This window comes from Carassius gibelio, chromosome A25, assembly GCF_023724105.1.
Source record: "Carassius gibelio isolate Cgi1373 ecotype wild population from Czech Republic chromosome A25, carGib1.2-hapl.c, whole genome shotgun sequence".
Classification (NCBI taxonomy): domain Eukaryota; kingdom Metazoa; phylum Chordata; class Actinopteri; order Cypriniformes; family Cyprinidae; genus Carassius; species Carassius gibelio.
Window position 1 is genome coordinate 2,737,040 of NC_068395.1, and position 24,027 is coordinate 2,761,066.

At 36.1% G+C, this 24,027-nt stretch overlaps 1 protein-coding gene and 1 non-coding gene across 7 annotated transcripts in view; one reads left to right on the forward strand and one right to left on the reverse strand.

The window, feature by feature from the left end:
- Positions 1 to 369: 369 nt before the first annotated feature.
- Positions 370 to 510, reverse strand: LOC127947870 (U4 spliceosomal RNA). Its single transcript, XR_008151622.1, has one exon. It is a non-coding gene; the product is annotated as a U4 spliceosomal RNA (small nuclear RNA).
- Positions 511 to 8,487: 7,977 nt separating this feature from the next.
- The window catches only part of LOC127946841 (plexin-B2), a 153,923-nt gene continuing 138,383 nt past the window's right edge, over positions 8,488 to 24,027 (forward strand). For 5 of the 6 annotated variants that reach the window (XM_052543654.1, XM_052543655.1, XM_052543656.1 and 2 more), the window contains exon 1: positions 8,515 to 8,750. The gene's annotated coding sequence lies outside the window, so the exon portion shown is untranslated. The other variant, XM_052543657.1, reaches the window with a different exon arrangement.

Below are 24,027 nucleotides of genomic sequence, written 5' to 3' on the forward strand. Positions count from 1 at the left end.
ACGAAATAAAGTCATTTTATGCAAATCCCCAGCCTTTTTATTTACAGATCAAGCATTATAATGTGAGTATATAATATTGGAGAGAGTTTTACCATGCATCCTACTGTAAATGGAAGAGGTGCGCGCTACTAGACTCTCCGTAAAGATCGGTTCGCGGAAAAGAATCAAGCTTCCCATCTTCATACATTAATTTTTTTCACATAGATTAGCATAGTTACTGTTCCACTCAAACACGCATAGTTGACTTAATTAAACACTTACTTGCTTTTTATACACATTTTTGAATCGCTTTTTTATTAAGGATGCTTATCTCAAGTCTCATCAAATACACTTAGTTCCGTTCATCTCTACATTTAACCAGCTTATCAGTCTCCGTAAAGACCGTCAAAAATTGCCAACGCCGACTATATTTCAAGTCGTCATGGCGGGGTATTGGGTAAAGTTTTCAATTAGCAATAATCGCGCCTCGGATAAACCTCATAGGCTACGATACTGCCACTGCGCAAAGCTGAATACTTTCAGTCCCACAGTCAGCACCAGTTCAAACACGCCTCCTTTTACAGAGACGGTGACAAAGTGACGATCACGTCAAGCTGACCGATCGAAAGACGAAGAAGACACGAGTATGCAAATCGATCTAGTGCTTTGTTTAAACAAGTACAAATAAGCAAAATAGCCTTTAAAAAAAAAAAAAACTCACATACTTTCGCAGTGCATTATGGGAACGTAATGACGTATGAGAAACGTAGGTGACGTCACGGCTACGTAAGCGTCACGCTGGTGCAGTAAATGTAATCACCGCTAGGTGTCAGCAACAGCTCAATTATGAGATGAAACACATACAGAAAAAGAAAGCAGCTAAAGAAATCCATCCATAATTGCATGTAGAATTATTGAATACTACCTACTATTGTTATTTTAATTTATTTTAATGTTATTGTTATGTGTCTAAGTATTATGTAAGTATACAAAATGAAATAAGCTTTAATTTTATTGTAAATACTTTTTTTATTGTTTGCATAATAGTAAATGTGTTAAGCAACACAATAAACACAAAACAGCATCACTAATTAAAGCAGTAGAGAAGTTGGACTAATTTATTTATTTATTTTTAATAAAGAAACAGAATATTTCTTAAGTTGTTTTTTTTCACTGTAGAAATTAGCACAGCATCTTCGGCAATTATGTAAATTTATTTAAAATTCACCTTTTTTATTATATAGCAGTGATATTATTATTGGGAAAAATAAATAAATACGATTTTTTTTCTTTTTTTTATAGTAACCATCATATATATGATTGATAATAATAATAATAATAATAACAATAATAATAATAATGGAATTAAAATTACATTAAATTAAATTGATGCATTTAGCAGACACTTTTTTCTAAAGTGACTTACAGTGCATTAAGGTTTACATTGTTTTCCTAACATGTGAATTAACAATAACATTAATAATAATAGTAATGCAATTTATAATAATAACAATAATAATAATAATTATTATTATTGTCAGTTCATTTTAAGCACAGTCTGTTTTGGTGTGATTGTCAGTCAGTCTGTCATTCTGATGTTTTTATTGAGCTGATGCTGTGTCTACAGCGATGTGATGTCAGCACTCTGACAGACTGAAGTCTTGATGATCAGCAGAACGGTCAGTCATGACGAGGATCAACAGCTCGTGATTATTGTGCGCACGTTGACCTACATAACCTAAACAGTGCCCCTTTCATTTCTTTAAACTCATAAATCATTCAAACAAGAAATTAATCAAACTGTTCTTTCCTTTTCTACCAAATGCATCCTATGGTTTTTCCAGGGCTGATTAAATGTAGGACACACCCACACGCCTTTGATTTATCGCTGAACACAATGATTTTCACACTCTCTTTTCTGGAAATATCTTTTTAGAGGAGGAGAAATGTGATGCCAGTGCTATGTGTCTACTGTATGTTTTGAGCAGTATTAGCTCTGTTCGGGTGCAGGAGGAAGTCTGACATGATAAAGCGCGCTGAAGTTCACAGCATATGAGAGGCGCCCGAGGGCCCTGTCAGCCCTGCTTTGATTTGGATCCGGATCTCAGGGCTGGAAATAGAGATTAACAGATGGAGCGGCCGGGCCGAGTCTCACCCACGCCGTACCCGCAGCTCGGTGAAATCTCTGGGGGTTTCGCACCGTGCCCACACGAGAGCTCACGCCTGCTGGATGAGAGAGCTACAGGACTGAAGAAGAAAAATCCCTCATGTAAGGATTCCACCATCATTTCATAACTCCACAGCAGAGTACTCCAAAAATACTTTGAGCTATAAACTTACCTGATTTATTAAGTTACTGGTTAATATCGTAAAGAAATGAAAGATAGATATAAATAGTATCTAATTTAGTGTAACATTCTTTTAATGTTATTAGCAGTAGTGGTTGTATTAGTAAGTGTAAGCTACTTTACATAATAGTTATTATAATTATTAATTTGTTAGTATTAATATGCTTCAAATTGATATTATAAAACAAATTATTATAAAATATTGTATTATTGTACAGAAGTAACTTACTAATATTATTATTATCTATTTATTAATAGTATATTCAATCTTTTTATTGTGCAGCTACAGTATGTTTCACTCCAGAGCAAAAGTTTTATTATTGTAGTAATTATTATCAGTAAGTTACGTATTAAAATTATAAAAAATAAAGCAATATTTTATAGCACAATTATATTGCATTAGAGCAAAGTTAATTATTCGTATTATTTAATATCATCAAATTAATATAGATGTATTAAATTAAATTACTTATAATCATCTAGTTTTATTTAATTAAACAAATATAATTATTCATTTTATAATATTCATTATTATTATCATCATAAATAAGGTACTTGGTGAAGTAAATAAAGTTTTACTTAAGTTACTTTATTATAAAAAATTTATATTATGGAACACTTACATTGCATTATAGGGCATTTATTATTATTTGTACTAATGAATATTATTTAATATGCAATAATATATTAAAATGATTTGTATCAATAGATGACACTGTTAATCTGAAGTATAAAATATAATTACATTATCAATAATTATAATTGTATTATTACTAAAATATTATTATAAGTCAACTGAAATGTAACAAGGATGCAAGAGAACTGGAAAACAACAACAACAGTAATCACAGACGAGATCAAAGTAAAGCCCTAGAGCAAGGTATTAGACTATATATACAAATGAAGACTAGGAATGATGAAAATAAAGATGCTTTTTTTGTGTCTTTGATCAAAGTTATCTCTGAGTGTAAGTGTCTGTCAATTCTGTGAACTTGAGATCATTACTAAGATATAACAGTAGCATTTCGGTTTCGGCTTCCCAAACACAGGTTATTTATGTATGAGTCGGCGTGAAGTCTTCCATTAGTTCTGGGGGAATAAGGAAGCAGAATTAAATCAGGATGAGTGGAGGAGTGAATATCTGTCTCATCATCTCTCACTCCACTGAGTCAGAAAGTGACATAACTCTACACAACTCTCAAACACACGCAACGAACAAAACCAACAGATGCCAGTGTGGACGCATGAGTGGAGCAGATCTCAAAGCACACAGGTGGGCATACCGTACCTGCGCAACACAATTAGCACAAGCAGCTGGTCAAGAGCAGCATCTCTGTCTTCACACAAATGTCTTCAGACTGTCTGTAGAGGATACACTGTGTTTAAGCTGCCAGCCACTGTGAAATTTACCATAGTTATTCACTAACAAAAATACACTGTAAAAAAAAATCATTCTGTGGGTTTGTATGTGTATACTGTAAAAAAAAAAAAGAAAAAAAGAAAAGAAATTAAAAGTATGTTCTTTGTTTTTTTTTTTTTTTTTTTTTTTAACGGGAGTTTTACCTGGACTTTATTATATTGTGTTTCAGGGTTAAAGAAAACATCCATAAATTTGTTGGATAATGACAACAACTTATTATGTTTTTATTTATTTATTCATTGGTTTATTGGGAAAATTATTTATTTATTTTAAAATTATTGGAATAAAATTAAAAGATAAAAAAAATCAAAGGATATAACTAGTCTTACACTGAAAAAATTAAATTAAATAAAAGTTAACTAAAATATAAAACCTACCGATACTGGTTTTATTGAAATCAAAGATATCTTTAATGTCGCTGAATCATCATTAATTCATACCACCAAAACAATCTTTTATAGGTAATATCTGGTAGAAATGGCTCTTTAAAGTAACAATTTTACCACAAACAATTACAAATACATTCATTCTAGCCTATTCATTAACATGGTGATTCTTATTTGATCAATGACAATAACAATTCTCAATTTAAGATTAGAGAAATGAAAGTTTGAGTTTTTAAGTATATTTTACTTGAAATTGTTTCTTACATTTACAAGGATTCTTTGAGTAAATATCAAAGTCATGATTCTGTTGTTCCCATCATCCACTGGGGCATGACTAATTAATAAGAATTCTATTTACACTGTTTTATTTTATTTTTTAGAATTTTTCATTTATTTCATTATTTTTGCTGTTCTGTGACATCTGCATATCATTTTCTACTTAAAATGACCCATTCATACTCAAACACTATCTGCTGATTGTTAGCGTTATTGTGTATTGTGTACTAAGAATTGAGGTCTCTGTGTTCATTTGAGTTAAATCTAAATATATTATCCTAAAAAGATTAACAAGCCATCTATATGCTTATGCAAGTGAACCACGTGCTTTAATAGCATGGTTTTATTGCATTACATTGTTTGAGTATAAAGTATACAAACTGTGACTGAATTAAATGTACTTAATTTAAGTATATGTGCATAGTAAAATAAAAATAATTAAGTAGGAATTACTCATTAAACTCTAACTGGCGACGTTAAATTTCCTTTGCTAATTTTACATAACTTAGTTAAGTAGGTTTTACTTAAGTCCATTCTTAAATTCGACTTAAGTATGTGTGCAAAAACTTGCAAAAGTTTTTAAATTAAGTACATCTTACATTTTTTTTTTTTTTTTTCATTGCACAGTGCTTTTACAGTGTTTTTACTATGATGAAACTAAGTTTGTACATGTATTATTGCAATAGTATAAACCCCTGCTTAAACCGGCCTAAGCCGCCTGTGGTCTTAGCTTGTTCCATCTATTTTCAGATGAGTTTTAGTTATTTTTCGGCATTGTATTTTTGAGTGTTGTACAAGATAACTTGACACAGCATGTTAAAATGTTGGCGCTCATGGGTCCAGTGCATTTTTACATAGGCCTAACAAAAATCAACAACTGCACAGACGTTTTGCGTTTTCTGAGTGAACGACCCATGCATTCTGAAGGACCTCAGTTTGTACCAGTTGAAACTCTACGGCTGTTTTTCCAGCAGGACTGGCGTCTCTGAGCAGCAGAGGTGTGCGATGAATCAGATCCGGCGCTTTAGCAATATTCGTGTCTAAAATAAGCCGCCTCAGAATGTGTGATGAGTTTTTCTCAACTCCTCGATCTCACGCTATGCCACCTTTCTGCGTGTAAGAGCCTCCATCTGCCACACAATATTTCCACCGGCCCCGGGAAGCCACCTGACTGGAACGATTTACAGGTGCCAAGATCCTTCACATCCAGTCTGAAGCTTCATAAAGCCTCCGGAAACTTCAGCTGTCAGGGAAGTAAATCATTATGAATCAGGCTATGAAAACGGAATCGGCAGTAAGGCCGTATTGACTTTCTGTCTCAAGGTTTTGGAAAAGGATGGATGAGGGATTCACTTTTTTTATGGGTAGTTAAATTGAACCAAGGCCTTTTTCAGGTTTAGGACGCACGCTGAGCACGTGTTGCTCGTCTCTGTCAGTAGAGGGCGCTCTAACGGCGTCGAGTGCGCGCACGTAAGCACAGACAGATGGAAAACATACTTTATTGATCCCTGAAGGGAAATTCACTGCAAAACGGGAGGAACATCAAATAAAGTGTGCATAAATACACAACTTTAAGCAAACAGCACTAAACATTTCATAGAGTGCGGCAAATTGTGTCATTCAGGGCCATATTTATGTCACGCAGCATCCTTCAGTGCCTTCCTTAATGGGTAACTAAATTAAATAGCAACTGAGCTGAAGGTTATGGCTTAATATAAATTAGTATACAATATTCTATATATTTGATTTCTGAAATGAACTTTCGATGCAAAGATAAACAATACAGTAGCACGCAAACACTTTGGTAGCCTACTTAGACTCGTGGTTCTGAATGAATAATGTTTGTGTATTAGCATTGAACTTTTTTGGCTCAAATAGTTTTTGTTGTAGTGTCACGATCTTCTGTTGTGTAAAACTGTTGTTTAACAATGCAGTCACACTTAAAGGAATCCAGTCAGTCACACATGTGTCTGTCTGCTCTGGCCTGTAACTCATCACTCACACGGTTGCCAGTGAAGGATCTCATTACTCCATCTCTCTCTTTTTCATTTCCCTGTCTCTCTCTCTTACTTCCATCTTGTTTACGGCTGCCTCAGCTTTAAGTCTGACTCAGGGCTTCCACTCTTGATTCATCACATGAGTCTCTGGGACAGTGGCTGCTCTCTTCCCAGACATGCATATTTGCATAACCATAAATCACTCAACAAAAGTGACACTCTGTAGACAATGACGCTCTGGGTCTCGGCCTCTTTGTTTCTGCACAGCTACGGGTTTCAGTCCAAATAAAGAGATGAATCGTATAAAACAGCACTTAAAGAACAAATCTTAGTCATATTTCACCCCCAATATGCAAATGAAAGACATATCAAATAATGTTTTGCCCCAAGAAAATATGTGACAATTAAGCATATCCCTCCTAATTCTTTATATTATTATTTATTTATTTATTTTTTTTGCATTGTGACATTATTTTCATGACAATTAATCATATCCCTCTACCCATTTTCATTACTGTAATGCAAAGTTTCTGTAAATAGGAATTATATTTTATTATTTAAATAATACTAATATATGAATATAAAATTTAAATTTACATGTTTTGAATTATAAGTATTAGTATTAGTATTTTATTTTGGCATAATTTTCAACAAAGCTAAGCACACACTTCCTCCCATTCTAATTACTGTAATGCAAAAAAAAAAAAAAAAAACATTCCCTAAAATATAAATTATATATTTAAATGTTTTTGTTATAATAAAATATTAACTATAAAATATATTTGAAATTATATTAATACTATATATATATATATATATATATATATATATATATATATATATATATATATATATATATATATATATATATATATATAACATAAAATCTTCATAAATCTTTTTTTTTAAAAATGAAAGAAAATATAAAAACTTATATGTAAAACATCTACGGTAGACTGTTTAGTATAACTGGGGCTTAAACGTTTTTTAAAAAAAAATCGTTCACTAGGTTTAATTTTATCTTCCCTCATGTGAAATTGTTTTGCAGATGACATCTGGATATCCAGGACATATAACGACCTGTTTGGAGTCTCTTGGGTCCTGCACAAGACTGCTGGCGGAGAGCATTTAGCACCCGCTCTCAAATTTACAGCCCCATACAATAGAATCGCATATAGAGATCTGGGTTTGACATCTCGTGGTTTGATTGAACACTTCATATTTTGCTTCCCCACACAGGGTGACAGAAATAGGATAATTTATTGTACAACCCCTGACAGGAATAAACTCCACCGTGTCCCACTCCGGGGAGATGGATGCGACTCTGTTACACTTTCACACGGTGACTTGAACTGTTGACAGATAATACACTCGACGGAGTTTGATCTGTCAGAAAAGTGAAAGTTGTCAGAGTTCTGCTGAATGCTGACTGTGCTGCTTAACACAAAATATAAGAACACAAATACATCTAATTAAAATAGCATTATAGGGGTAGGGGTACCATGGTATATCATGGTACTTTCATATAAAACATGGTGCAGATTAGATAGATAGATAGATAGATAGATAGATAGATAGATAGATAGATAGATAGATAGATAGATAGATAGATAGATAGATAGATAGATAGATAGATTGTATTTATTTACAAAAAGCACTATGGTACTTCATGATTTACTATAATAAGATGTTCAAAGTTGATGATAAGATAGTGGTCAATTACTTTATTAAGTATTATGGTGGTACACATCACAAAAAAAAAAAATTAGTATTGTCATTTTGCATTTGTAAAACAAAATAGTATCAGCATGATGCCATGTAGAAAAACCTTGGTAATACCATGCAACTTTTATAAGTGCCAGACTACAGCTTTACAAGTAATCATTAAATTTGGAAGACATGCTCTTTTGACTAATCTCCACTAGATTAAAAGCACTTTAAGATCGAGCTTTCTCCTCCATCAGGTCTTCACTGTTCTGTGGTTTACAGCTCTCAGCGCGGGGAAGGGGAGGAGACACACACACACACACACACATCCATTAGCTCCGTTCCTCCGTTTGCGAGTAACCTGCGGGAGGAGGCGAGCGCGATCAGACCTCCAGGTGTGTGTAGATGTGTGTGTGTGTGTGTGTGTGCTCCAGTCACACCTGGATGCATCATGTGATCAGATACCTGGGCGTGGAGCAAGCGTTCAGTGTGTTAATCGGTAACGGGAATCCCGAAACCGCAGATCTCTCGTCGCTCCGCGCGTGAGTGACATGTGAACTTTCCGTGCACCGGGAATCTATCTATTCCTCTCGATCTAAAGGGAATCCGTGGTGTGGACGCTGCAACCACTGCCGAGGTGAGAGTCTGTGTTTGACGTGGATTATTGCGCGTTGCTGTCTCCAGCAGCTCGCGCTTGTGGTCGGTTTCAGACGGGATGTGTATCCCGGAGCGAGACGCATGTTGCATGTGAGATGAATGATGTGTCGACTGGGTGTACGGTAGCCGTTTTAACATTCGTTACTTGAGACTATCGTTATTTATGTCCTCAGTAGCTTACTTTTGTTTAATATTACTAGGTATTTGTTTATAATTTCACTTGTACGTATTCAACAGATTCTAGAATGCAGTGTACGAACTGGTGTGAGACTTTAAGGAGGGTCTAACGGTACCGTTGTCGGGATGCAAGCGGTTGAGTTCGTCTCGCACAGTAACGCCAATGTCAGCTATGTTGAAGACGTGTTGTGTTTGTGTTTAAACTGATTAACATTGACGCTACTTTCTCGGTATACTGTCCGAAAATGATAACGGAAAGTAGCATCCTGACTCATTTATAGGTTAATCTTACTTTTGTGGTGCTGAAATGTTATGCAAACCTATATATGTCTGTATGCAAAAAAAATTACAGTTTTAAGACATGTTGACTATTTTGAGTGGTCCAGACAACCCAAAGTTACTTGGACTACTCTTACATTTATGATTCCTGAAATGTTTGCAAAGGCTGTTCAAACGCAAATATATTTTTACAGACTCTCAACCTTTTGTTTTGACCCAAACCCATGTATTCATTGGATCCTGCAATAAATCTGACTAGTATCAGTTACTCTTATTGCTACAACAGTCACTATCCCCAGTAGTCTTGGGTAACTGTTCAACAAATGATAGTTTTTGCATTTGTTAGTAAGCATTTACATTTTTTAGTACTAATATTAACTATAAATTCTGTCTTTTCGATGGTTGATGAGTATATGTCAGATTCTTGTGTGTTAAATTGGCAGCTGTTTTGAGGTAAGTTACTTCCTTCCAAAACAGCCGACTTAGCTCATCTTTCTCCCAAATATTTGAAGTGAAATTTAGTCACGTTTTGCCAAATTAAGCATTTTTGTGTGTGTGTGTGTGTGTCTCAGTTGTTATTTAATTTAATCATTTATGCTATTCTCCCATATGTGTAGACTACTAGTTTGACCTTGACTTGTCTTATTGGACATGATGGATTGTTAATGGTTTAGATCTAGTTTATAGTGTTTCTTAGTCTCTGCTCTGCTCTTCTGAGTCCTCAGTGTTGTCTGTTCTGTTTGTATCAGGTTAAACTGTGCTAGTCTAACATCAGAGGACTGTTTTCTATGCTTTCCCCTCACATTATTCACTTGCATCGCATGTGCGCTTGAGTACGGAGTACAACAGGTCCAGACGAGCTCTTTCTGTGTCTTTAACTGTGTAAACCCTGCTGTTTGTATCGGCACACTGGCTCCTTTCAGCTGGAGCTCTGAAGTTGTGTCTCTCTCACATTGTACCGCCTGGTTGTGCCTCTAAATTGTGTCTTTATTGGGCTCTTCCGTATTTCTATGCAGTGTGAGGGAGGAGACATCCCCGGGGTTTTCCTCATTAAATGCTTTAAACAAATGTGCCAGATTAGCCAGGATCGTTCTCCGTGTGGGGGCAACGGAGCCGAGGGTGGGTGTGGTGTGGTGAAAAGAACAACCCCAACAGTGAAAGGCAGGGTGTTCATAAATACACACCATCTGCACACACACACACACACACACTCCATGTAGCCGGCGTGAAATCAGGTCCTGCTCCTGCCTACAGCTCTCGGGCTTATCTGCCGTCCGGCGAACGTTTAGAATAGAGCGACTGTCCCTTATCTGAGCTGCGAAATGCGTGATGAATGTCCTCTCCGCACGGAGCTGAATGATTTCATTCACCTTCCGAATGTCCCTGTGTTTCACGCTCAGAAATCATCAATTACCCACAATCACCTGCAGGGCTTTCAGCGAAAGCACTTGGCCGGAGCACTTGTGTTTATCAGAAGCTAAATAAAGAAGTAGCATTTGTCTGGTGTTAGCCTGGAGGAAAACAGGATGGTGAGGTTTAATGTCATACATTCACCTTTTTTCCTCTGAGGTGGCCCCCGTGACTTCCTTTTTTCTGAGGGGCCTGGTTTTCCATCAACAACGAATCATTCAGAACCGTTCGCCTGAGAAGAAATGGCATCGTACTTCCATTTTTCTCCCCTGTGGTGTGGCCGATTAAAGGCCTTTTGAGCATGTGCTCGTGTTGCCAGCTTGAGTCTGGGTGTATTTGGTCATTTTTGTTGCCTTCAACATGTCAGGCTGCTCTGCACTTAAAGTGATGCATGGCTATATTGGAGATCCTTGGAAAAGTTGGATACTTGTTCTTGTGTGTCGAGTCTGGCTGCTCTGAAATGGCCTTCTTGCACAAATATTCCAGTCCTGATCTTTCAGTCCGTAGAGTGACACCGAAGCCTCTACTTGAGATTCTTCTCATAGTTTTCAATTTAACAGTGTATGCTCTAATAAATAGGTAAAGTAGATGTAATGGAATAAATAGTGACAGTTCCAGGTTGTCTGACCAACTGTTGCAAATGACAGAGATGTTTTTAACTGTAAACTCGAATGCTTTGTTTTGCCCACAGCTAAATCTGATTGGACACTCCCACTCCACATTTATGTGTGATTACCAAGGTGTATATTTTTTATAATAAATTCATTAAACCATAAAACACACAGAAAAATGCAAATAGATAACATAAAATAAATAAAGACACTATAGGACATTATTGGTAATTTCATTTTATAAATGATTAAATTAAATTCATTTTTGTTAATTGAAATGTAATTAAGCTATTAAAATTAAACAATTATAATAGAAAAAATGGACTGGGGGAGTCCTGTTTCTATTATACATGCAATATGTTGGATTAGGAATGCACGATATATCGGTACCATATCGGTTATCGGCAGATATTGTTTTTTTAATATTTCAATATAGATACTTTATATTTAATTGTGCATGCTTATTTCCTAAATTTTTACATGTTAAAATATTACAAATAATTGAATAACATTGTTAAATGTAATACTTCATATCTAAAAATTATTGTCTATTTTATGTCCTTATTTTAGATTTCATATTTTATTTTCAATTATTATTATTATTTATATACAAAATTGCATATAATAATTTTATGTAAGAAAAAATTCTGTATATTTATTTTTTGGCTAATATTTCTATAGTATATTTCACAATATATAGCACATTTTATTTATTTATTTATTGATATCTGCCATTATTTTTATAGCAAATTTCAGAACTTTTAATATAAAATAAAGTAATACTGTAGTTATAATTATAGTGTAATTTTCATATCATACTTTATAATGTTGAAGTGCTAGTTATAGTGTTATGTTTTTAATTTAGACAAAATAATATAAAATCGGTGTATTTTTAATTACATTTTTGTAATATTTCTGCAGCGAATTTCAAAAGAGATTTTGATGCAGCATACAAACTTTTAACATTTATTAATTGTTATTATTATAGCAAATTTCTGTGTAATTTTATTTAATATTTTTCCTTTTTTTTTAGTAGTAGAAAAGATTTAAAGCATGCAAATAATTATTGGCCTATAGGTATCGACCATAATAGTAATTTTCAATCAGTTTAACATTTTCACTTTATGCTGTCAGCAGCTGATTGTCTTTAGACATGTGAGTCATTCCTAAAAGGTCTCATCTTTGGTTTAATCTGGCTATTATGCCATTTTGATGTCGTGTGAAGTCGAGTGAGTAGTTTTATGTCCCCCAATACCCCTAAGAGCTGAGTTACATCAGCATCATGGGAAAAGATGGGCATAAGGTGAGATCGCATTCATTCTCAAGCTTGCTAATCAACAGCTGGCCACAGATCTGTGCCGCCTGGGGATCTTTATGCAGCATACGGCCTTTCAGTCACTCCAGCACCATATATACACCTCTGTACACTGACTAGACCAAGAAAGTCTTCTTCCCCGCTCTTGTTCTTTCACTTCCTCCATCTTTTTCCCTCTCTTTTTCATACCATCTGCTGATGGGCACAAACCCATTTCCTCAGCTTCGTTCTGGTCGCACAGATGGATTCTGGGTAAAAAAAAAAAAGTCAGTGTTCTAGGGAAAATAAGATAGTGGAATGTGTGGGAGGGACTTTTGCACATGCACACAAAACCTTCGCCTGCAGGAGAACAAGATCTTCGGCTTTGCTTCAAAGAGTCTCGTTACAAGCATAACATGCTGTCAGCGCGGGCTGAGACTGTGGCGTAACATTACAGCCAGTGCTCTCCCCCTCAAGACAGAGCGATGGCATCCGTGTCAAAGCCACAGAAATGCTCTACTGTATGGATAGAGATTTGGCCTGAACCCAGGCGGGCGCTTCCTCTGGAGCAAATGGGGCAAGCGGGGATTAAACCCGGTTTGTGTATAAAAGGAGAGCCTCCATTGACAGCCTTAATTAGTCTAAGACTTGCCTCATTCTGGGAAACTGCCAGGTCCTTGACTATTATAGTGGAAAATACAGTCTGCTTCCACTTGAACTGCTCCAATTCCAAATACGACCTCTTGTTAGATTAGACAGCAAGTTTTCAGGCACGAGCTGTTACTTTCTGTGTTTGAAACGTTGGCTGAGTGGCGTAAATCAAGAGTGCAAACTTAAATGAGGTTGCAGAAGTGTGCAGAAAGTCCCGCGGAGACGTTGACACCTGTCATTCAGATCTAGATGGTTTTTGCACCTTGTGTGTTGAAGTATTAAATATTTTGGCTAATTTCATAGTGCCAATAAGAGAGTAGTGCTCAGGTTTGATACATTTAACTAAAAATTCACTGTAGGGATGCACACATCAGCACCATATTGGTTATAGACTGATTATTTAAATTTCTCCCCGGTTATTTACTATTTTTGTATTAATATTGTTTTATGCTATTCTTGTTATTAAAAATGTAGGTCTCAGCTTTAATGCGTTATACTTACCACGTTTAGTATTCATTGTAGAGGTGCACATATAAACATCATATCGGTTATCAGCTAATAGTGACTTTTTTAAATGTAAAAATGTTTTTAAAAAATTATTAATTTGGCTTTTTTAAATTCGTATTGCTATTGAAATAGGTGGTGTATTTCAAAAGGATTATGTTGTGATGCCAAGATTTACTTTAAGCATTCACATGATTTGTTTCAATATTTAGTTATTTAATCAAGATGTATAATATTGGCCATTTATCGGTTATAAGCAAAAATGTGAAAGAATTTTCACATTGGTACACTTCTTATTCATAATTAGCATTCAGAAATGAAAACCGCACCAAAATGTGTTTGCAGATTGTTTCTGGGCCTGCCTATTATCAAAATAAAATCAGACTTGTTGGATAGTTTGATGTTATACTAAGGCTGCCAAAATGTTTCCAGCACAGTTTAACTAACAGGGGGCTGGGGTATTATTTCATAAGCTCAGGTGAACTGAAGCGTGTTTTATTTGTCTTTGCACGCAGAGATTTTATGCTTGAACCCATCTCAGTCAAACGGATAAGTGCAAAATGATAGATTCCTGTGATGTGCGTGACATCGCCATTCCCTTCACCTTTGTTTCTGTTTTTTATTCCCATTCCAGTGAGGAGTTCAGTTGAGCACTGAAGGGTGTAATTCATTTCTACAGATCTGAGTAATGTCTTGTTCAATCTTCAAACAACGCACTTGCCTCACACGGAGATTGCTTTTAATTACTAACACTACACTTCTCATAATGTGGGGTTCCATGTGGCGGTGGTGCGGGCGATGTTTGTGGGGTTTCTTAGCATGTTGAGGAGGGGGAAACTCTCCAGGTTGTTAATTAAGGAATAGACGAGTCCCAGCTGAGCCAAAAACGCATGAGTGAAGGGTCAGATATTTGCCAAACAGCTGGAAACCAAGGTCACGGCAACCTGAGCGAAAACGACGGAAATGAGGAGGGGCAACCTGGCAAGAAGTCTGTGAGGAGTTGAGGCGCTTGCCAAAGGAGGAGGTGGTTGCAATATTTTATTTCAGACATTAATCCGAGGCTTTACGGTGGCTTTCCTTGGACTCAAGTGTGAAAGACACTCAAAGAAAAGCAGAACTGGTTCACACAGTATTTTCAGCATGTCTTTAAAGCGTGGTGTGGTATCATGGGAACGCTGTTGTTTTTCCTTCCTTATTGAATAGACCAGCTCAGGCCAGCACGAATCTTCTTAAATGCCCTTTTTTAATATATGGTTTTTATATGATTATGGACTGCATGGGCCCGGTGCTAAATTATTAAAAAGCCATAGGCTGAATAGGAAAATAGCATTTCTTGTGAATACATAAGCAATGGCAGATGTGCGTGTTACCAAACCCAAACAACAAGCTCAGAGTGGAATATTGTGTTATTAGAAAATATTTGAAATGTTTCACTTTATTACCAGTGACAGATCATTTTGCTTCAATCAATAACTTTAACCTTATATATATATATATATATATATATATATATATATATATATATATATATATATATATATATATATATATATATATATATATATACGTGTCTGAATGTGTATATATAGTAGGGGTGGGTATCATGTTCGATACTTTTTAGGCACCAACCGAATTGCCTCGATACTATCAACTATCGAAACATGTCTTGTCGTTCGGTACCAAATTTCGATACTTATAAGGGGTTAATCTTTTTAACATCAGTGAGCCAGTAAGCATACAGCATGAATGATGTTCCTTAAATGGTCATTGGTTCTGGCAAAAATGCATCAAGGAAAATGTGTGTTACGTGACCATTCATATGAGACAATTTATAAAATTTAAACTATGCTTTTACTCAAAATTCATTTTAAACTACCGTCGAGTGTTTGTAATAACCTCCGACTGCGATCTAATGATGGTTTTGTTATATAATGTTGCACAAAAATTTTATTTGTAGCCTTTTATATCTAGCTAATCACTACACCTGCTTAGAATTTCTCATGTAAACACTGTATTGTTATTAAAATAGGAAGAATCTCATGAAAATCACTTGCAAATCATAAACTGTCGTAATCGCGTGTTTTTTAGCTTCATGTTTCATCTCTGTTAATGTTTTTCTGGAAGTGTGATGCATGTTCGTTGTCGGAGACAGGGTGGGTTATGAACGCGTAATATGATTGACAGATGAGCAGCGAATGAGCTTCCTCTGAGTCAGAACAGTGATCGCGGAGTAAAAAACAAAGGCAGCTAATCAGTTCGCGTTAAAATACCTACTGTATGATTTAAAGATCTTAAGCATGCAGCAGTGATTCCCAAATACTGACTAAAAACTGTTCATTATGCACTGAAAACGAACAAACTTTATTGAAAATAATATTTATTTTGTTGGTTAAATTTTGTTCCGTTGTGCAGTGGCACAAGACAAGATATAAAAACCTCAACAAACTAAAAAATTTCAAAAGTTTTATGGGGTAATATGTAATGTAATTTTGTTGTTGTTTTTTTTTTTTTTTTTTTTGGCAATGTGTAACGAAGTATTGTTCAAGAACTGGTATCGAAGTCAAGGTATTGGTATTGATATTTAATTTTTCTTTTTACAATATCCAGCCCTAATAAATAGTGTATGTGTATATACTGTATAAAGTCACTTTTTTGCATTTAGAATTATACAATAGATCTGCAATCTATCTGTAATTGAAACCATTGTTCTGAAATGAGATCTCTAATCTCCCTTTTCTGTGAGGTTATGACCTCTATATGCGATAACGCTGATGGACAGCCATTTGTAATGTGGAGAGATGAGTCAATACTTTCAGACGAGCAGTGGTTCTGGTGACTGTAGCATGTGTGGGGACCCAGACGGTGTTTGGAGGTGACCCTGATGGCTTTAGCAGCAGGCCATGCGCTCGTGGAGCTGGAGGGGAAGACTTGTGCTGCTCTGGGACTCTCTGCGGAAACATTCCAGAGCCGATTCTCATCCAGGAATTCCAGTTATGTGCATGAAACCAGACACACAGAGAGGTGGCCGCTCCGAGACGACGAGGCCTTTGAGTTTCGTGTTTGTTGTTCTGCTTCCTGATCTCTTTAACGGCACATCTGAGTGACTCTTTTCCTTCCTGCCTTTTGCCTTTAATGTTTTTAAAGAACAACAGTGTGGTATATGCACTCAAAAGTATTTAGACCTCAGTTTAAGACTTTTTGGTTTTTAATTTTATGTGCAATTTCCATTCAGTTGGATTACACAGTAATTAATTTAACTAATAAACTAGAAGAGATGTATATTTGTCAATCATATGTATATGAAGCAAGTGAGATTTCTGTGATAGTACTAATAAACTTTAAATGCACAATAATAATTTTTATGTATTTTTCATTTATACTGTTAATGATACCAGATCTACATTTCACTGCTTGTTGTATGTCATATAAATTGTACGTGACAAATAAAATCTTGAATCTCTTGAATCTAAAAAAACAGTTCATTTTAGTCACATACATTTTAGTTAATTAAATGTTGCTTGTTCCACAGCTAGCTGGATTTGAACAGTTTAAATATTTATTTTTCACTGAATAATTTAAATTGTTTCAAAACTATTTTAAATTGTTTTTAAGTAAATATAATTTTATTTATATATAAAAAAATCAAATAGATCCAAATAGTTCATAAACTATTCCATGATTTTTTGAGTGTTTCAACAAATGCATCACAATGTTTATTAGTTTGTAAAATCAGTGTAATCCAAATGCAAATAATTACATCCTGTAAACCTATTCAAATAGATAAGTCTTAAATTTAAGACCTGAACACGCCCCTGTCTGCCATTGGTCACCAAACAGATAGCCCCTCCCCCAACTCTCACCATTGGTTGAGCCAGTGTTGCTCTTGCAGTCTTGTCGAGATGTTCAAACCAACAGACTTTTGTTTTGCTTGAAGTTGTCTCGGCATTTTAAACTGGGACAGAAGAAAGCATTTTAACATCCCAAAAAATTACACACTTCAGCTTTAAATGAAAGAGTAGCATGTAAATGAGTCAAAAACACTTCCTTCCGGCCTTTTTGCTTTATTCATATTCTTTGCCTAATTTTCCTGTTTCTCACATCCCCACATTTTCTCTTTTTCAATCCTTTGTTATGCTCTCTGTTTGTATTTTTCTCCCCCTCTCTTATCCGACTGTCGCGGTGCCTCGGGCTCAGCATCCGTCGTCGGATCCATGGATGGCTGATGGTGTCGTTACAGCTGTGTGTCTTCAGTGTGTCTCCAGCTGTCTGGGTGTGCATAGCCTGAACCGATCGGACACGCAACCCACTCCATCTGACTCATCTGGGTCGAGACTCAGCCACATTGACCCCTGGCTCTTTATATAAACACACATTTCTCATGCCTGTCCTGTTTACACCTGTTTACCAAAAGTATTACAGGTAAATACTTTAAAATCTACCATGACACTAATTTGTGTACTGTAGTGTGTACATGGTACTTTAAATATGCGTTGGATACAAAAAAAGTACCATGTTTTTTGGAAACGTACCATGGTACTATTATAATATTTTGAACAGTTACCATGATATTCTTAGAATTACTGTAGTGAACAAAACAGTAGTACCATGGTACCTTTTACCAAATACCATTGTACATAAATTACTGTACTATTTCGGAGTATCATAGTATCAGAGTATCATTTGATACCACTACAGTATTGTTTTGACAATGGTACAACATTGCTTTGTCCAAAAACATGGTTTTACTATGGTACATGAATTTCAGTCCCATGGTATATTTCAACAAATCATATCAGATACCCCTACAGTATTTGTGCGAGGATGGTACAAAATTAACTTGGTATATGTTCAAAAACATATAGTTTTACATTTTTGTTAAAAAACATAAATATGTGATATGTGTATCATGGAATATTTGGAAGTACCATATTATTACCATCTGACACAAAATAGTATTTTTTGTGGAGGGCGCAACATTAACTTTGCATATGTCCAAAAACATGGTTTTACCATGATACGTGTCCAAAAACAAATGTGGTGTTGTGGTAATAGCATGCTACCAAGTCCCAAAAACATGACAAGACTAGAGTACTTTCTTAGAAGTATAAAAGTGTATTGAATGGTGCTTGCTAAGAATGTTAAAATCCTTTGATTTTTGCTTTGTACATACCCAAAACACCATAGTAATATCAGGGTATTTTGCAAGAGTACAATGAATGCACAAGTACAGCTCTGTTTCACTTTGATGTGCAAGATTTATTCTTTTCTTTTGTGGATTTCACATCCCGGGACTTTGCTAATGCTATAGGATCAGTTGCTTTCCTGACTTCCTGACTCAAACTAATGGCTGCCTTTAAGCAAATGACATCACAGTCTGTGCGGCAGACCCCATAAACATGTCTAAACACACGCTAACAACCGCTCACAGATGCTAATAAGTAAAAACCTCCACTCTGCTTTCGATGCAACACCACACAGTTTTATACACAAACCAAGGAAATAACCCACACACAGGCGGTTCCTCTTCATAGTTAAGGTGTTAGCATGTGCTTGAGGTTAGCATCAGTTTAATCTGTCGCTGTTCAGACATTTAATTATCGCGATTAGCTGTAGAAGGGATGTGGTGCGTTCGGGAAGCATTACGACTGAGCTCTTGGCTCCTGAAAGCAGCTATCATTCGTTGTTGGTGCTAAGCTAACGCATAGCTACATGGGAAATAAGCATTTTGCTTTTCCAGATGCTCTCTAAGGAAATGCTAGCAGGCTCGTCTCCATGAGATTAGCTTGTTTGTCCACTTATCAGCTAAATCAGACTTGTCATATTGTGGCCTACCAAGATTTTTATTTGTAGACTTTGATACTAATCAAATTGAGTTGAATCGGCTGGATCGGTTAGTCTTCCAACTGTTGTAAAGTTGATCAATCCACCTCGTTTAGTGACAGATGTTGTTTATTTGCAGTAGTCTAATAAAAACCGCCTGGTTTTCATCATGTACTTTCACAACCTTCATTTGCATAACCTAAAAAAACAAAACTAAAATGACATTCAGACCTTAATATGACTGTTATGGATATATGCAGAACATTTACGACTCATATTTTAACGATTTGGTGACCTTCCTTTGAAAAGTAAAGCCTGAAAACTTCTTGAATGCTGCTTGTGAACACCATTCAAAAGCTTCACCTGAAGTTCTTCAGTTTTCCTGCGGAGATGCTTTTATTGGTCTGGGGGTGGATGGTACTTCACCATAATCCACAATATATTGTGTCTGCTCTCAGACATGCTCAGGGTTAGTGTGAGAAATTTGAATCTGAGGTGATTATGGTTTTTTTTCTCAGAGTTGAGAGGTTCTTCACTGCTGTTCTTAGACTTCAGGTTATAAGACAAGACGAAAAAAAATATGTTTATGACTTGAATCTGTGTGACAAATGTGTGACAAATGCCTGTTATGGGGATTCTTCAGTGTACCCAGATAAGTACTAATGGAGTTCTTGGTTCGGTCTCATTTAATATTAGCTCTGTATGAGATTTTTCTATTTAAAGGCCACAGTGAGACCATTAGTGACATACAGTAAGAGTTTAGAGTTAAAATGAATATAAATAGCAGCTCAGATCATTTGGTATTCTATCCAAGTTCACATCTGATGTTTGCTTGAAAAAGTTAAGATCACTTGGAATTGAGACTTAAGTTCATATTTAGATCACTGACCTCTAATATTGGTAAAGTTTAAGATGACTTAACGAATTTGATGAAAATGTTTGAGTTCACATTGAGATCTCTGATGTTTCCTTCTTGGCAAAGTTTAGGATCATCTGGTACTAGATTTTAGACTTGTTTGAATTTATATTGAGATATCTGACATTCCCTTCTTGGAAAAGTTTGAGATTGTTTGGTTATTGGATTTGAAACCTTGCTGAAAGTTGCTTGTTAGAAATGTTGAGATCATTTGGTATTGGATTTGCTGAAGTATTTAAGTTCATATTGAGATCTGACGTTCGCTTCTTGGGGAAAGTTTCAGATTTTCAGATTATTTTGTATTGGGTTTGATGGGAAGTGTTTGGTTTCCTGTTTCCATCTTGACGTCCAATGTTGACATCCATCAACGTCCAATGTTTTGACGTTGTTCAGATCTCATCTGAAGAAAATTCAAATTAAGCATAACATTTTCTGTTTGCGCTATATAGAATCTCAGAGGAAGATTAGCTATTTTTCTGTCCCGTAGACAGACATTTAACAAATTCCACTCCAATTTAAAGCATCCAAACAGTGCAGCGGCTGGATTGGTGGCGCAAATTCAAGCTCCAAATTGGGTCTATGTTGGCCACTTTCCTCAGTGACACCAGATCTCATTAAAATCACCCTGTAAGCTCATTAAACAAATCGCCGGTGCTGTGTGACATGCAGTCAGTCACTGAGAGAGTGACCAGAGTTAATTCTGACGACTTGTTCAAGAGTCCCAGACAAACAGGTGCTTTATGAAGCACTTTTGATTTCTACCGCAGTGTCCCGTCTTTCAGCACAAGGGTCAAAACTCCTGCTGGGATAAATGGCTTCTATAAGCACACGCTTTAAGTGACTTACTAAAAATAATGCTGCAACTCCGGAAGTAATTGCGGTGGAGAGGCTAATGGTGTGGCCAGCCCCCCTGTCGAGCCCAGCGGCAAGACCTTTCTCTCGCTGATATGTTTTAAGACCAATTTATTCGATTTAGACCGACAAGAGCTTTGACTGAAAGCTGGAGCCCAAACATCGGGCTGCTGTTTTCATTCACAACAACGCCGATCGATTTTGTTTACCTGAGTATTAGCTTACGCGCTCACGCTCACAATCCCAATTTCTTTTTGCTTTCATAAATCCTGCGAATTCTTTCCTCGTCCAGGGTTTTTGTTCCCCAGCCCGAGGGGGGAGTGTGTAGCAGACGGATCCATGAATTCCTCATCGCTAAATCTGTTAGCTGATCAATAATTCAGTCTCGATCCAATCTCACCTGCGTCTCTGTGGCCCTCGTCTCAACGAGGCGGACCGTCCTTGAGCCGCGCACTTGTGCAAGCGCATTAGAGCGTGTTTGTGTCCGCCACACATTCCCCATGGGCACGCTGGCGTATCAAAGGAAGTGATCTCATTACCAGGTACAGGATGTGTGAAGGTGCCAGTCTAGCCTTTGTGATTAGTAGAGTCGGTTGAGGGGGGTCCTGACCCCTGCTAACGGTGACCGTCTCATCCCTTTCAAGCAACGAGTGTGGAGCTGTTTCCTCCAGTGATGACCGCACAGAGTCACGGTCGCAGGACAAGGGCACGGATACCCCCGCTTCGTATCAAACCGCTGCTCTCTCATCTGCATTCACATGCCTCTAGTCGCTTTATCAAAAGCTGGGTGTGTTTTTATTTACGTCAAGTGCTCAAACTAAGCTCTCTGAATGTCCTCTGTGTCACTCGGCCTCAAAAACAAGCTCCAAACACAACATTTTATCTCAGCATTAGCCTGTTTGCGAGTCTCCTGCTCTCTCTGTGGCCAATAAAAGAAAGGCTGGAGGCCAAACTGCAGACGGGACACCCATTACTAACTCTCTAACTAACAATCTTTATGAGAGCAAGAAGAGAGTCTTGTACATCATCTGCCTGCTGACTCCATTAGAGACCTCATACTGAAGATGCCCATCTTTGATGTAGTTTACTCTTGATTTTTGGAAACCTTTAGATATTTATTAGTCATGACAAGAATCACTATGTTAGTGTTATTTATTATTATTATTTATTTAATTTTTTTATAAACTCATATTTAACAAGTCTCATGTTGTTTGTGCTGTAGATTCAAATAAACCTTAAATCAGGCTGCCTTTTTAAGGCTCTTTATGCAACTTGTTAAATGATTAAATGATTAATATATATATATATATATATATATATATATATATATATATATATATATATATATATATATATATAATATTGTATAGTTTTTTTTTTTTTTATAAGTGGTACATGTTTTGACACTGATTATGTTTACCATGAGGTCATTATTCACTTCCAAACACATTCGCTGTAAAGCTAAAAATGGGAAAGGGTGGCAAATGTTTGAATGTATGTTTCTGCAACAGAATGAAAATAGGAAATAAATGAATTTTATTTCACGTATAAAGTCACAATTATGGGAAAACAAGGTGGAACCTGTCGTACATGAAATTATAAAATATCGATGGTTCAAAGTGAGATGCATAACAAAAATCTTACTTTTTTTATATTGTTATATTTTAAGTAATTTTTTTTTCTGGTCATGCTACAGAGAACTAAACTGATTTGATTTATGCTATGCATAATAATTTATGGGAATGGATATGCATAATAATTTACATTTTATGTGATTCGACTTTTAGTTTAGTTGACAAAAAATGCAAAAGAAGATGTTTTAGATAATAAATACACAATTTTTTTTTTAAAAAGAAGTTTAGAAATGAGACCAGAGCAGTGTATGAAATAGCTTACTGTCAGAGATTGCGCTGAATTTGATGAAAAGCATTATTTTCTGATGTTAACAATAAAAATTATGCAGATGTGCAATATGAACACAGTCCAGATGTACTAGATTCCCTGTGATGACACTGTCATTCCACCAATACCATACTACTTTAGTCGTTTGAGGTACTACTTTTGGCATACTTTATACTAGGAGCATACTGTAGGCATATTTGAACATGATGTTGGTTTATGGTTCATTAAAGTGATATTTAAAGGGGGGGTGAAATGCTATTTCATGCATACTGAGTTTTTTACACTGTTAAAGAGTTGGATTCCCATGCTAAACATGGACAAAGTTTCAAAAATTAAGTTGTATGTTTGAAGGAGTATTTCTGTTCCAAAAATACTCCTTCCGGTTTGTCACAAGTTTCGGAAAGTTTTTTTCGAATATGGCTCTGTGTGACGTTAGATGGAGTGGAATTTCCTTATATGGGTCCTGAGGGCACGTTTGCCGGAAGAGCGCGCGCTCCCGTATAGCAGAGCAGAGACATTCACTGACCAGAGCGAGAGCGTCGCGAAATGTCACAAAAGGAGTGTGTTTTTGGTTGCACAGATTACCAAACAAAAAACAGCATTAAGGGACCAGTGGATGGAGTTTATTTTTACAGAGCATCAATGGAGTTGTGCAAGTGTTTGTGTTTGTTCCCTGCATTTCTAAAATGCTTGTTTTACAAACAAAGCCCAGTCTAATGACGGATTTGTGTATCGTTTATTTCTTAAAGATGATGCAATCCGAACGAAAAAGGGTCACGATTGTGTGCTGGAACTGCATGCGGTGAGTAAAACTGCTTCAAATATCTCTGCCTCCTTGTTA